The 15340-nt window shown below is 43.0% G+C and overlaps 1 long non-coding RNA gene across 1 annotated transcript in view; it reads right to left on the bottom strand.

Moving 5' to 3' along the window:
* LOC117797235 overlaps positions 1-9134 on the bottom strand; it is a 28466-nt gene extending 19332 nt beyond the window's left edge. The window contains exon 1 of the long non-coding RNA XR_004622162.1: positions 8832-9134. This is a non-coding gene — a long non-coding RNA (uncharacterized LOC117797235). The remainder of the gene's footprint in view (positions 1-8831) is intronic.
* Positions 9135-15340: the final 6206 nt, after the last annotated feature.

Genomic DNA, 15340 nt, shown 5'->3' with positions numbered 1-15340 from the left:
CAAATGCATTGTACTAAGTGAAAAAAGGCAGACGCAAAAATCTACACATGGTAGGATTCTATTTATAGGACATTCTAAAAAAGGCAAAACTATAGGAACAGAAGACAGATCAGTAGTTAACAGAGTCTGAGAATGAGGGAGAGGTTGCTTACAAAGGAGCACAAGAGAACTTTTTGGAGAGATGGAAATGTTCCTATCTTGATTGTGGTGGTGGTGGTTTGATCAAAACATGTCAAAGCTCACTGAATGGTATGCCTAAAAAAAGATACATTTTTGTATGTAAATTATACTTCAGTATATATCTGACTTTAAAAAGCACCTTTCAGGGGCTATTATTCTCAGACTAAATCGTGATCTTTGGTGCAGTTTACGAAGCCCTACACCGTGTGCCTGGCCTACCTGTTCATCCACATACTATCACTTTCCACTTTGCACATTCTGTTTCAGCCATACTGGTCTTCTGTCTCTTTCTCAAGCTTTCCAAGCTCAGGAAATTTCCACTGTTTCTCTTGTCTGAGAGACACTTCATCTAGATTTTTAAATTGTTCATTGCTTAACTTCATGAAAATCTTTGCTTAAGAGTCCTTTCTTCAGAAAAACCTTCTCTAATTACTCTACCCAAAATAGTGATCTTCAACCAGCTCTATCCCCATACCATGCTTTCCCTTTTTTCATATGGATTATCACTACCTGACATTATAGTAGGTCTTTGTTTACTTTTGGGGGGGGTGGTCTCTTAGAAAATATGGTTATGAAGTTAAGAATCTTACTTGATTTTTTTAAAAAATATTCTTCTCCCAGTACCTACAACAGCGTCTATTCCACAGTAGGCAGTCAGTAAAATCAATCAAATAACTGAGTAGATGCCAATACTGCCAATACTGGGGAGTCATTAAACAGAGGGAGACATGGAAGGGCGTTAAACAGAGGAGATGAGGCTTAATTTTTAGATAGAGGACTTTGCCTGGTGTGGAGGGTTTGGAAGGGGGCAGAACAGGGTAGGGAGACCAATTTACCAGCTTTCATATACATGAGAGAAAAGGCAGGCCCCAAATCAAGATAATGGGGATATCCACATAGAGAAAGGGCAGAGTGAAGAAAATGTAGAAGGCAGAATCAGGGACTGAAGGATTGGTGGTATTTAGGAAGAAGGAAGGAAGGGTCATTTAGGCTCTGAGTTCCTTGGCTGAGTGGTTGATGGTAGCACTAAAGGAGGGGAAGTAGATACATGGCAGCAAGATGGTGAGTGCAGCTCTGGCCACGCTACATCATTGGAGATATCCAACTGTTGTTTGAACCTACAATGGCCCGGAAGAGAAGCTAAATTTTCAAGTACGGATTTGGGAGTCATCAGAATGCAGGAGGTAGGTAAAATCATGAGAGAGGAGGAATTCCCAAACAGAATGATATATACTTCTTTACTGATTTATAATGTAGTTTTTGGTATGCATGCTTTCTCTCCATGGCAGGCAGATTGTGTGTGTGTGTGTGTGTGTGTGTGTGTGTGTGTGTGTGTGTACATGATGCAAGGGCTACATGTGCAAGGGCTACATGTGCAAGGACTATATGTGACATTTTGTATCCTTCAAAATAAGTGAAGTTTTGTTGAATAATTATCTTTTTATATTAGGCCATGTGATCATAAATAAGATTTTGGTACCTCTCATTTGGGGTAGCATTTAATTAAAAAAAAAGCCATCTAAGAAAAGAAAAGAGCCTTTTAACTCCAGAAATTAGCACCTCGAGTTTGCAAACTCCTGGCAAAAGTTACCGTGGGATTCGTCCCAACAATGTTAGTAGGTTTATGATAAATCCTTTAAAACAAATGACACCGTTTGCAAATAATACTTTTCAACAAAGTCTTTTCTCCATTCCATTTATAGAAGCAATTTCTCATATAACTTACAAAAGACTAAAATAGTCATAACAGTAGCTAATGTTTAATGAGTGCTTACTTGGTGCTATGCTCAATGCCAAGCACTCCACCCAGATGATCTCATTTTATCCTATCATGACCCTACGAGGCATAGTATGCTTCTATAATCCCCTTCTGACAGAGGAGGCACTGGGGCTCAGAGGTTGCAAAGCTTAATAAAAGTTGTTTAGCTAGTGAGGATTTAGAGTCAGAATTTGACACCATATTTGTCTCTTGCAGGGACACATGGAGTCAGTTAGTTAGTATGGTTTTGTAAAACCTCTGGTCCTGATGGGTTTGTTGCTTGACTCTACATATTTTGTCTTGTTTTTCTTCCAACAAGATTATAACCTATATAAAGTCAGGTATAGTGACTTATGAATCTTGCTTATTTTCATAAATACCTAACATCCTATAGCCTCAAAAGAAAAATTTGCTGATGGAATTGAATATTATCCTTCAAACTAACAGAACCCACATCTCCATTTGTCCTCTTTGGGGGGTTGGGTATATGTTGCTTTAACGAAGGGTGGAGAAAGAATGAAGGTGTTTCACATTCTACATATTTTTCAAAGGAGTAGGCTCCTTTCTGACCACAAATATAGCCTTACTTGAAGGCTAAATATATAAACATTAAATATGTCAACATTATTACTTCATATGCCTACTACTATGTTTTATCACTTGTTGCTTATCTCCAAATACCTAGTTGAGAAGCATTAGTCCTTAGCTGCACATAATTTGAATAATTTATATCTTAGTTTTTATTTCTCATTGGGGATTTCCTAAAAACCCTATCTGACACATAAACTAATTAGCACCTCCAACTCTGGGAAAAATATGCTGTTGGGTGCTGATCTGATCTATTCTAAATATGTATTTTGTTACTCTGAATCTGTACCATGTGATTTTACTGTAAGTGTAAAGGCAAAAGAAGCTAATTGATTCAAAATTTTTAGGGAAATATTATATATAATATATGTGTATAAAATTTGTTATAACATGACATTTAAAATTTTAATTTTTTTATGACATAAAATTTTACTTTAAAATGCAGTCTAATGTATAGATAAGTATAATCAATGTAATAAAAGGATATTATAAAATGTAAATTCAACTGGCTAGTGATCAGTTACTGACTTAAATTCAAATTCACCATTTAAGTAGTTGTAGCGTTACTATAGATATGCTATAGATAATGGTACAGAGAGTATCAGTACCATTTTAAACATTACTAACTTTGTATATACAACCTTTATTCAACAGTCCACTAATATTTATTGAGCACCTGTTATGTGTCAGGCATAGCGCTCTGGGGTTACACTGCTAACCAAGGCAGACACAGTTCTGGACCTTATGGAACTAACATACTAGAAAGACAAAAAGCAAAAAAAAAAAAAAATTAAGTCATTAAAATGACAATATACTACAAGTTGCAATAAGTGTTAAAAGGAAACAAATAGGGGCTGGGATAGAGAATCAGGTTGGAGAAGGCCTGGGTGGCAGAATAAAGATGCTTTGAACGAACTAAATGCATGGTTTGAGGTTGGCCTTTATAAAGGGGAAACATTTAATCTGAACATTGAGGAATGAGTACTATGTAGGTGAAAGGTATATGTGTGTGTGTGTGTGTGTGTGTGTGTGTGTGTGTGTGTGCACGAGCACAGGCACATGTACTCCATGAATAGGAAGCTGCAGATACAAAGCTCTTGAGGCAGGAAATTCAGAGATTAACTTCAGAGAGAAACTGGGTGGGGTTGGAAAAAGGTGAAAGAATGAGGGGCAGTGGTGACAGGTGAGGTTGGTAAGGTAAGCAGGAGCTGGATTGTGCAGGGCTCTAGGAGTTACTGAAAAGGAGTTTGGATCTTATTCTAAAAAAAAAAAAAAACACCTTTCAATACCATTGAAAGGTGTTAAGCAAGGACATGACAAGATCTGATTCACTGTCTAAGAAGGACACTCATTGTGGTAAAGAAAACAGATCCACAGAGGAACAAGGATAGACACAGAGAGGCTGTGGGGAAACTACTGTGGTTTTCGAGGTAGAAAGTAGTGATGGCTTGGACCAAGTTGGTAGTAGCGAAGCCAGAAAGACATAGATGGGCTACTGGTGGGGTGAATGTGGAGGTGGAGGGAGAGACCAAGGACTAAAGCTTGACTCCATTTTTTTGACTTGAGACAAATATAATTGAATGTGGGAGTGGGGAGTCATTTTGTGGTAGCAAAGGATTGTTTTGTACATGTTAGGTTTGGAATGTTTGTAAGCTATCCAAACAAAGATGTCAAGTTGGTAGATGACAAGCTTACCAGAGGGGCTCAGAGGAGGCTCTCTGGAGGCCTCCAGAGGAGGCCTCTGGAGCTCAGAGGAGGGGACAAAGTTAGAAATACTGTGTTGGGAGTAATCAGGTTATAAACCATATTTAAAACCCCGAGAATGAATGAGATTACCTAGGAAAAATATTGAAACAGAAAAAGTATTTAGGAGAAATCCCTGAGAAACTCTACCATTTAGAGACTGGTTATGAGTAAAGGAACTTGCAAGGAACCTGAGGTGGCCAGAGAGGAGAGAAAGACCAGGAAGCCCTCATGAAAGAACAATGTTAAGTAATAAAAATTTGGATAACAACAGTCTTTCTGTGCCTCGGTTTCCATATCTCTAAAATAAAAATTTATAAAATACATTAATAGACTTTTCTTAAATAAAAAACATGAGTAGTGTATTAGTTTTCTGTGCTGCTGTAACGAGGTACCATACACTTAACAGCTGAAAGCAACAAAAATGTATCGTCTTGCATTTCTGGAGGTCAGAAGTCTAGAACAGGTCTTTTACACCAGGCAAATATCAATGTGTCAGCAGGCCTGTGTTCCTTCTGGAAGCTCTAGGGGATAACCTATCTGTTTCTTTGCTTTTTCCAGCTTCTAGAAGCTGCTAACAGTCCTTGACTTAGAACTCCCTTCCATCTTAGAAGCCAACAATGGCAGGTTGAGACTTGACATCTCCCCAACCTTGCCTCCATCTCTTTCTGACCTGCCTGCTCTTTTGCTTCCCCCATCCCTTCCACTTTTAAAGGTCCTTGTGATTACGTGGGACTCACCTGTTAACCAGGCTACTTTCTCTATGTCAATGTCAGTTGATTAGCAATCTTAATTCTACCTGCAGCTTAATTTCCCTTTATATAACTCACAGGTTCTAGAGATTGAAATAGGGGCATCTGAGAGGGGCTATTAGTCCTCTATTTACAGATAGTAATAACATACACTTCACAGAATCGTAATGAGGATAAAATGAATCAATATGCAAAGTATTTTTGTCTGGCATATAGTCAATATCCAATAAACATTGGTTATTACTGTATTTCATTTCTATCTCAATCACTGGCCAGTGAATTTCTCAGACAAGTGTTCTCTTCTATTCATCTTTATAACACAGATCATAGATGTTCATGAAATTTTTTTTGAATGAATGTACAACACAAAGAATACTCAAGAATGTTTAGGGAATAAACAAATGCAAACATGTAGGGCTATGGATAGAGCTATAGAAGCTCCTACCACCCTGTTTGCGTTTGCACTCACCAGAATCTTGTGAGGCAACCTGGCAACCCTCCAAACCAGTTTCTCTGGACTTTTCTATTCAAGTTCATGGATCCCACCATTTACTCATGTATGAAACCTCGTTTCTTTTATAGCATTTATTGACTTATTTATACCTCATCTACTTCCTCTCCCCTCTTTGGTTCTTTTTGACACTTTCTCCCCTTTATTCATTCAACAAACATGACTTTATTTATTTTTTTTAAATTTTATTTATTTATTTGACAGAGATAGAAACAGCCAGCGAGAGAGGGAACACAAGCAGGAGGAGTGGGAGAGGGAGAAGCAGGCTCCCAGCAGAAGAGCCTGACGTGGGGCTCGATCCCAGAACGCCGGGATCACGCCCTGAGCCAAAGGCAGACGCTTAACCACTGTGCCACCCAGGCGCCCCAACAAACATGACTTTAGAGTGCACTACGTGCCAGAAATAACGCTAGGCACCCCCAAAACAAAGCTGACTTAGACATAGCCTTAAAGAGGAACTAACATAATATAATAAAAAAATATCAAAAAAATAAAGTGCATTTTACAGCCAAAAAAAAAGAACACACACAGGTATGCACGCACGTGCACACACACACACCTTATTGACATACATACACACACAAAAAAATAATAAAGAGGAACAAAATTCTCAGTATTTTTCCTCAGTTAATGTCCCCTAAATTTCTTTCTACTTTCTCCTCCTCCAGTTACCAGCTGGTTCAGACCCTTGTCACTCCTCTTGGCTTGCCCGGAGCTAATCTCCATGCCTCTGTCACACTCCTTTACTAAACCACAATAGTGACGTTCTCCAAGTACACCGGATATTTGCCTCCATGCCTTTGTTCACACTTGTTCCTTCACCTAGAATGTCTTCATTCTCTCTGCCGGTGAAATCCTACGTAGTCACTTTTTCAGCCCCATTTCCATACCATTCTTCTCACAAGCCTTTTTGGCCCTGGCAACACAGCTGTCTTTCTCCCTCCTTGCGCTACCTTTTTCCTGCAGGTGCGTCCGTGTGGTAAGTATGTTTGTATGCACGCTAATTCCTGAGGCTCTCAGCTTGCTCACTGTAGTGACAGCATTTGACTGCAGCCACACAGACTCTAGATTCTGTGTTTGAATCCTGGCTCGTGTGGCTTTGGGCAAGTTACATAAGCTCTTTAAACTTCAGTGATCCTTATCTCCGAAATGTGGTTATAATATAGACTAGATATTACTTAGTTAGTAGCGTTCTGGTAGAATGAAATGACAAAAACACGGGAGCTAGCCTATACTAAGCACTCAGCAAGCATTTGTGGTACTTTCGCACATCTGGATGATTGAGAATTTATTACCATTTATTTGGGGGGAGAAAAGAGATTCAAGTGTTAAATGATCCTCCCCAGATTGGGGAAGAACTGGGTTTAGAACTTATGTCACTTCAACTCCACTTTCTAAATACCTCCCACTTCTGAGTCGGAAGGAATGTATTTATTTTATTTAAGAGTGTTTTGTCTTTTCCTTTAGTAGAAGCCTGGAGACTGGCTACCTGATTTCATATACTCTGGTTTAAAAAAAAATTTTTTTTATTAAGTAATCTCTATGCCCAATGTGGGGCGCAAACTCATGAACCTGAGATAAAGAATTGCATGCTCTCCTGACTAAGCCAGACAGGTGCCCCTATGTACTCTGGTTTTAACATATGGGAGAGGATTTGGGAAAAATTCTTAGCTTGTAAACATGTTTACATTCTGCATCATAGCTGGCCAGGCCCCAAGTCTCAGTTATAAAGTCCTTGACCCTAAACCCACGAGCTACTTGACAGTAGGCCAGCACTTTCTTGCAATTAAAAGAAATTCCCATAGGGTCTGGAGGGGCCTTATCTGCTCCTAGAAGACCCAGGACATCATTCCATTACCTTGGCTCTTTCACTTTGACTTAGGTCCTGCTGGGGCATTGGAAAGGAAATCTCCCAAGTGCCTTAGATAATACAAATATGTGTTTTCAGATTTAAGGGAAAAATAAAATTATATCAGGGCTGTAGTTAGCTGGGAGTTGTTAGAATGTATTTTAGGACTTCAAGGTTTTGTTCGACTGTCACCCTCTTGGGGCAGAAATGGAAACATCAGTGGTTTGAGAGTCCTTCTTTGCCTCAGAAAAACCACAAACTGCAAAGGTGAGTGTTGTGGTGGTATCACTTATCAAAGTAGGGCAGAAAAATTCGGTGCAGCTTAAGAAGAGGGGAGATACTTGAAAACCCCATTTGAACTCTGCACTGGTCTGTTTTAAAACAGAAAAATGGTCATGTCATTCTCTGGCTCAAAAATTTCAAATAGCTCTCCATGGCCAACAAGATTAATCTAGGCTTTTTGGCCTAGCTTATAACGTCTGCCACAAACCAGCCTCAACGTACCTTTCCGGCCTCATGACAACCTCACCCTGGCCAAAGCTACACTATTTTCATCATTCGCTAAACAAATACACATATGTTGTAGTCTTGCTGAGGCAATGCTAAAATGTAATTTTAAAGGGGGAATATAATGTCCCACTTTTTTTATTTTAAAAAATTAATTATTTATTTATTTGAGAGGCGTGGGGGCAGGAGGATGCGGAGGAAGAAGGAGAGAGAGAATCTTAAGCAAGCTCCATGCTCAGATGTGGGGCTTGATCTCACGACCCTGAGATCACGACCTGAGCTGAAATCAAGAGTCAGACCTTAACCAACTGAACTACCCAGGCGCCCCAGGAATGTCCCACTTCTAATCTTGGGGTAGGTGATAATATTAATAATAGTTTCTTTATAACAATCATCGTACAAAAAGCACCTTATATACATTAACTCGTTTTAATCTTTATAACCTAATCCTTATCACATTTTACCAAAAAAGGAAACTTGGGTGTTAAGAAAATTGCCCAAGGTCATATAGTTAGAAAACGCTGTAGCCAGGATTTCAACCGACAATGTGGCTTCCTAACCATGGCAACATTCTGCAAAGAGTTTTTCCCTGGGGAGGGATTGTTCTGATGACATCTGAACCTCCAGGAACTTTTATTGCCTCTGCTGGCTTCTGCTGACTGTATAAAACTTCTTTGCTGTTGCAAATTGAGCCTCGCAAATGAGACAAATGTAGTTTGCAGGCACCTCAGCTGATACTAATAAGCAGCCAGAGCCAGGGTGACAGAGAAAAAGGTGTGTGTTTACGTATTTGTCTGCAGCGCTCGGTGACCCTTACTAGCAATCCCAATCCCTAATTAACTTGAACAATATGCGTCCTTTCTAACTGTCCAAAATGTGTTTTTAAGAATGTGAACAATGGCAGTACTTTGAAGACAGACATGAGTTAACAAAATACAACACCTTTGGGGTCTGGGCTGTCCCTTGGGGTTGGTCACTGCGTGTTCGAGTGTGGTTTGAGCACATGCGTCACTGGCCTCTTGCGATGGGGTTGGAATGCAGAACGTCAGGCTGTCCCCAGATCCGCACACCTGGGCAAGATCCGCACGTTAAAACCTGAGAAGCACTGTCCTGGAGAGCCTCTGTCAGCCCCCGCATTTCACGAATAAGGGGAAAGAAACGGCAGCAACAAGCTGGCAGAACTCCCACTCAGAGCCCGAACTCCCTCCCACACTTGAAGCTGGGAGACCAGCTTCAAGTCACCAGATTCCTGGTCTTGTGACTTTCCCGCTGCACGATGCCATGAAGATGAATTATTGTGGGTCTCTTTCCCCGAGCGGATCCAGATTGTTATCTTTCCCCTGTATCAAGGATGTTTCCAGGCTGGGGGATGGAAAATGGGGCCTTCAAACCTCATGTTTGAAAAAGGGGGAAAGCCTCCTAAGATAAAATATATACATTACAAGTAGAATTAATCTGTAAAGTCTAATTTTACTTTGGCCTCAGGGAAAAAACTGTGTTACAATTACTGAAAAAACACTTTTTTAAGAAAGAAAAGAATGCTTTAAGTATGAAGCTATAAAACAGAATTATTTTCTTTGAACTATAGTTGGATAAAAGGGGCACCTGGGTGGCTCAGTTGGTTAAGTGTCGACTCCTGATGTCGCCTCAGGTCATGACCTCAGGGTCCTGGGATTGAGCCCTGAATCATCGAGCTCTGTGTTCAGTGTGGTGTCTGCTTCTCTCCCTCTTTCTCTGCCCCTCCCCTCCCTCTCTCTCTCTCAAATAAATCTTTAAAAAAAAATCTTAAGTAACAAAGGTTGGGTTTCATTCCAATAAAAGTTACCATTTCAGGTCTGCTTAAAATTTTTTGTTGGTACAAATTTTTACCAGGCTACGGATCATAGATGTGAGGAGTTGTAATTGTTTATGACCCCCCCATAAGAAATTACTTCAGACTGCAGCACTCAGCTCTGCCAACGGTGGAAGACTTACTATTAGTTGGGGCCACCTGAGCAAACCCTCTCCTCGGATTAAATGCGGGGCAAACATCAGCACTCCCTCCGTCTGAAGGACGAGGCTGAGGTGAGGCTGCTTCTGTGATGTTTTCTCTGGGCTACGTACAGGCACCGCACACTGTCCCTGCGCGGCCAGGTCGTACCACGTGGTCTAGTCCCCTCGAAAGTTCTGGCGTCAGCTTGGCCTGCTGCCCTCAGGGTCAGGTGGCCTGCGTTCATGTCATCCCTTGTCCTTTCTGCTCTAGGCTCTCCCAAACTTCCTGCAGGTTTTCCCTGTTCTGCCCACCCCTTTCCTGGCTGGGCCCAGAGAGGAAGAACGAAAGCACTAGCATTTCTCAGACACCCGTGGCCACTGAACCCTAGTTTCAGAGTCTAGGAATCTCTTTTGCCGTCGTGTTTGTGGAATGCCTCTCTTGCCGGTGGGAACTGTTCTTACACATTACGCATTTCTTCTGGTCCACCATGGCCGGTATAAATTCAATGTGCTAATCTGGCCAGTTTGTGGCTCCTGATATTTTTTAAAATTTTAATTCCAGTATTGTTAATATATAGTGTTACATTAGTTTCAGGTGTACAGTATAGTGACTCAACACTTCTGTACGTCACCCAGTGCTCCACACAAGCAGCTCCTGATATTTAAAAGGAAATATATATATATATATATATTTTTTTTTTTTAAATTAAGAAGACTCCTTTTTTACCTCAGTCCCAGAATTGTATAGCTGGATGAAGGTCTCCCCAGATGCTTCAAAGCCAGATTCAGAAAAGAGTCTTCCTCTTTCCAGGCTGTGTCACCCACACCCTAAGAGCAACCTGCAAAGAGAACCTTCAGTGCCATTTGGGGGGTGGAGGGAAGTGCAATGAGGGAAACCTGGACAATGTGGTTTTGGTTTTTGTTTTGTTTTTTAAATTTTATTTATTTGAGAGAGAGAGAGCACGAGCAGGAGGAAAGAAGGAGAGAGAATCTCAAGCAGACTCTGTGCTGAGCCTGGAGCCTGACACAGGGCTCAATCCCAGTATCCTGAGACCATGACCTGAGCCGAAACCAAAAGTCAGACGCTTAACCAACAGCACCACCCAGGCGCCCCTGGACCATACATTTTTAAACCAAAATGCAGCCCTGCCCAAATCCCTCAGATGAAACCATATTTTAAGTCTGGTATGCTAAGTGTCTTTCCATTTTTTGGGCTTCTATGAATGAGTGGCAGAGAATTGAATAAACATTTTTTGAGTACTCTGTGCAAGACACTTCGTAAGGTCCTACGTGAGACACATATACACAGCCGCTGCCCTCAGGTGTGTATTAGTTATCCGTTGTCACCGTAGCAAACTACCACCGACTCAGGGGCTTAAAACAATGCAAATATATTAATACTTCTGGAGGTCAGAAGCCCAAACCCAGTCTCACTGGGCTCACATCAAAGTGCTGGCAATCCTGTGTTCCTTCTGGGGGCTCTAGGGGGGAATTTGTTTCCTTGCCTTTTCCAGGTTTAAGAGGCAACCTACATTCCTTGGCTTATAGCCCCTTCCTCCAAATTGAAAGGCAGCAAGTAGCACCTCCCTTCTCTGACCTCTGCTTCCTACTGATGTCTTCTCTCTCTGACCACCCCCCCACCTCCCTTTTAATAGGACCCTTGTGTTAGGTTGGGCCCGCTCAGATAGCCCAGGATAAAATCCCTATCTCAAGATCCTTAATTTCATCACATCCTACAGTCCCTTTAGTATATAAGGTAGCATATTCACAAGTCCAGGGATTAGGATGTGGAACCCTGAGCGCCTGGGTGGCTCAGTTGGGTAAGTGTCTGATTTCGGCTCAGGTTATGATCCCAGGGTCCTGGGATTAAGCCCCGCATCGGGCTCCCTGCTCCGTGGGGAGCCTGCTTCTCCTTCTCCCTCTGCCCCTCCCCCTGCTTGTGCGTGTGCGCGCACTCTCTCTCTCTCAAATAAATAAATAAAATCTTAAAAAAAGAAAAAAAGGACGTGGACCCCTTTGGTTGGGGGTACTATTAGCTACAGGGCTGCCAAGAGGAGAGGTACATAAGATAAATGGCTGGACAATTTTCTGAGATACAAATCCATGTTTTTCTTCCTGTATTTAGTTTTTTTAAAGACTTATTTATTTGAGAGAGAGAGGGAGCACGAGAGTGAAGGGGGCAAGGGCAGAGGGAGAGGGAGCGTCTTAAGCGTACTCTGTGCTGAGCACTGATCGGGCTTAATCTCATGACCCTAAGATCAGGACCCTGAGATCACAACCTGAGCCAAAACCAAGATTCAGACGCTCAACCGACTGCATTACCCAGGGGCCCCTGTATTTTATTCTTTATCTTCTCACCTTTAAGCAGGGAGCCAGGCTCTGACCTGCCTCAGAGGGGCAGAAAGCTGAAGTTGTTGGCGGTACACTTCCCTTTCTGACTGGACTTTCAAAGCCTAAGTGCATTGAGGAAGGTGAGGTGGAGGTTCGGGGAGAGCTGAGAGGGAAGTGCGGAGACAGGGACGGTTCCTTCTTGCCTTGGGGCTGAGTGGGTGGGATGCAGAGTGGGCTGAGGAGCTCTTGCTCCCTGGAAGTGGTGAGAGCTCAGAGCAGGAACTGCGGGGCTCTTGGCCTTACCAGGACTCCAGGGCCCTCAGGCATAGCCTAGAATCAGCACAGCTGCAGTTCCCTAGAGTCCGGGGAGGCATCCTGGTGACTGAGGTCCAGAGCAACCTCCCTGCGATCTTAGTCCTGCAGGGAGGACCGAGAAGGACCAAAATCATAACACGCCCCAGCATGGCAAGATGGGGCTTGGAATCACAAATAAATTTGTTGGAGGAAAATAAGGAAATCCAATATTTCTTGCTCAACAGTCTAAACCGTAAATAAAAAATGAAATAAGATCACTGCCATAAAAGGCATATGAAGGAGACAGTAGGTTTCTTCATTCCTCCCACCTCTCTTTAAGTACAGAGCTTCCTCAACTTACAACAGGCTTACGTCCTCACAAACCCATTGCAAGTTGAAAATACCAAAAGTTGAAATATCTTAAGTCAAAAATGAGGCATTTAATACACCTCGCCTACTGAGCACGATAGCTTGGCCGGGCCTACGTTAAGCGTGTCCAGAACACCTACCTCAGCCTACAGTCAGGCAAACTCATCTAACACAAAGCCTACTTTATAATAAGGTGTTGAAGAGCTCATGTAACGTATCGAATACTGCACTGAAAGGGAAACACAGAATGGCTGTCCATCCTGGGGACCGCATGGCTGCCTGGGAGCTGGGGCTCCTGCTGCTACCCAGCACCCCGAGTGGAAGCGTGTTGTACCGCATATCACTAGCCTGGGGAAACAGCCAAATCCAAAATTCAAAGTCGGGTTTCTACCGAATGCGTGTTGCTTTTGCACCATCGTAAAGTCGAACCATCGTAAGGCAGGGACTGTGGAGTGTAAGATGCCGCTGAATAGCAGGGCTTTATACCGCGGTGCACGGAGAGTTTTTTTGGGGATGGAATACAGGACACAGGGCGAGGGGCACCTGATTCAAACTTAGAGGGTCAGGAAAGACTTCTGGAAGAATTGACATCTAAGCTGATTAGGGGATCTCCAGTCATAGTGACTGGAAAAATAGTGACAGGGAAAGCGAAAGATGAGGAAGAGACTCCGTACAAGAATGCCCAGCCCAGGAGTTGAAATTCAGCCAGTGCTCTGGCCTGGTGACCCACACCTCTATTCCCCTGAAGCAAGGGGTGGTCATTTCTCATGTTTTTCCCCCTTTTCTTCACCATTCTGCACCCCCTCCCCCACCCACTTTGGGGAATTCCTTATGAAGATTCCCACTGGTCTCTGGGAAAGCTTCCGACAGCCCAGGCTGAGATGTGCCCCCGGCTGGAGAGCTCAGAGAAGTTGCACCTGTGGTCTAGATTTTGACTCATCTGCGTGGAGGTGTGAGTCGGAGCTGTAAGAATCAGTGGGCTGAATAAGGGAGAGGAAGTAGAGACGGAAGAGAGCAAAGCGGTAAGGAGAACCCTAGGTTTGCTGTATGTTAGTGGCATTCAAATGCCTCTCCCCAATATATATATATTTTAAATCAAGAGTCAGTTTAGTTTTCCAGCCAATTCTCATAACATGACTTAATATGACCAAACTATAATATTCACAGCACCAGAGAAACAAATCCCTCCTTACTATGTTGTTTCTATTTGTTCCAGGTTCCAACTGGGGATTCTAGGAATTCATTTTTCTCACAATCCCAAAAATAAAAGTGCCCCCTCCCTGCCTGTCACCCCCAAACCTACATACACAGGGCCTGGCTCTCTCATGTGTCCCAGTGACAGTGGCGGGAGATGGACACTGGGGCTTCATGTGGGACAGGAAGGAAAGAAAGGTGGCTGGGGCAGGGAGGTCAAAGGGGTGTGGGGTAGGGTCGGGTGGGGTAGGGCTGTGGGAGGGGGACTGGAATTTCTGTCCTGAAGTAATAAAGGGAATGCTGCTCTCTCTCTCTCTCTCTCTCTCTCTCTCTCACACACACACACACACACACACACACACGCACGCACACACATACACAAAGGGGTACCTGGGTGGCTCAGTCAGTTAAGCGTCTGCCTGCAGGACTGAGCCCTGTATCGGGCTCTCTGCTCAGCGGGGAGCCTGTTTCTCGCTCTCCCTCTGCCTGCCACTCCCCTGCTTGTACACACAGACACACACACTCTCTCTGTCAAATAAATAAATAAATAAATAAATAAATAAATAAATAAATAAATAAATAAAATCTTAAAAAAAAAAAAAGTTCTCAAGGAAGGCTGCCTCTCCAGGGCCCGGCAAAGCACCTCTACTTTTCCTACAGGGACTACACAAAACAATCAATATATTAATGATTCTTTCTTCATTCCATTTCACTTCTGACTGTATCTCTATTCACCCACCCTGGTAGATAAAAAGTACAACACCAGGGCCTCTTGGGTTTCTTGTCCCCTCACCTCTCTTCTTTAATCTAGCACCTAGGGCTATGGAGCTCAAGAAGAGGGCACTGGAGGTGGGAAGGAGCCTGTGGTCCTGGTCTACACTGGCACCTGTGAAGAGAAATGCCCCTAGCTCCTGCTACCAGGCCCATGCCTGGAGCACAGGAATTGTTTTGCAAAGTTCATCTCTTTGTCTTCAGTCAGTTCACACATGTGAGGCCTGTAGGTTGGGTTTAACCCACAGGTCCCACGGTGGACTGAATGTTTACGTCTCCCCCATATTCAATGTTGAAGTCCTAGGCCTTAAGGTGATGGTGTTTGGAGGTGGGGCTTTTGGGAGGTGCTTGGGTCATGAGCGTGGAGCGCTCATGAAGGGATTAGTACCCTTATAAAAGTCTCCCCGAGAGCTCGCTCAGCCCTTCCACCCTGTGAAGACATAGTGAGAAGTTGACTATGAACGAGGAAGCAGGTCTTCACCAGACACTGAGCCTTCTGAGCCCTTGATCTTGGACTTCCC

This window comes from Ailuropoda melanoleuca, chromosome 20 (genome assembly GCF_002007445.2).
Source record: "Ailuropoda melanoleuca isolate Jingjing chromosome 20, ASM200744v2, whole genome shotgun sequence".
NCBI classification, from domain to species: Eukaryota; Metazoa; Chordata; class Mammalia; order Carnivora; family Ursidae; genus Ailuropoda; species Ailuropoda melanoleuca.
Note: the sequence above shows the minus strand (reverse complement) of the source record. Positions and strands in the feature narration are given on the sequence as shown.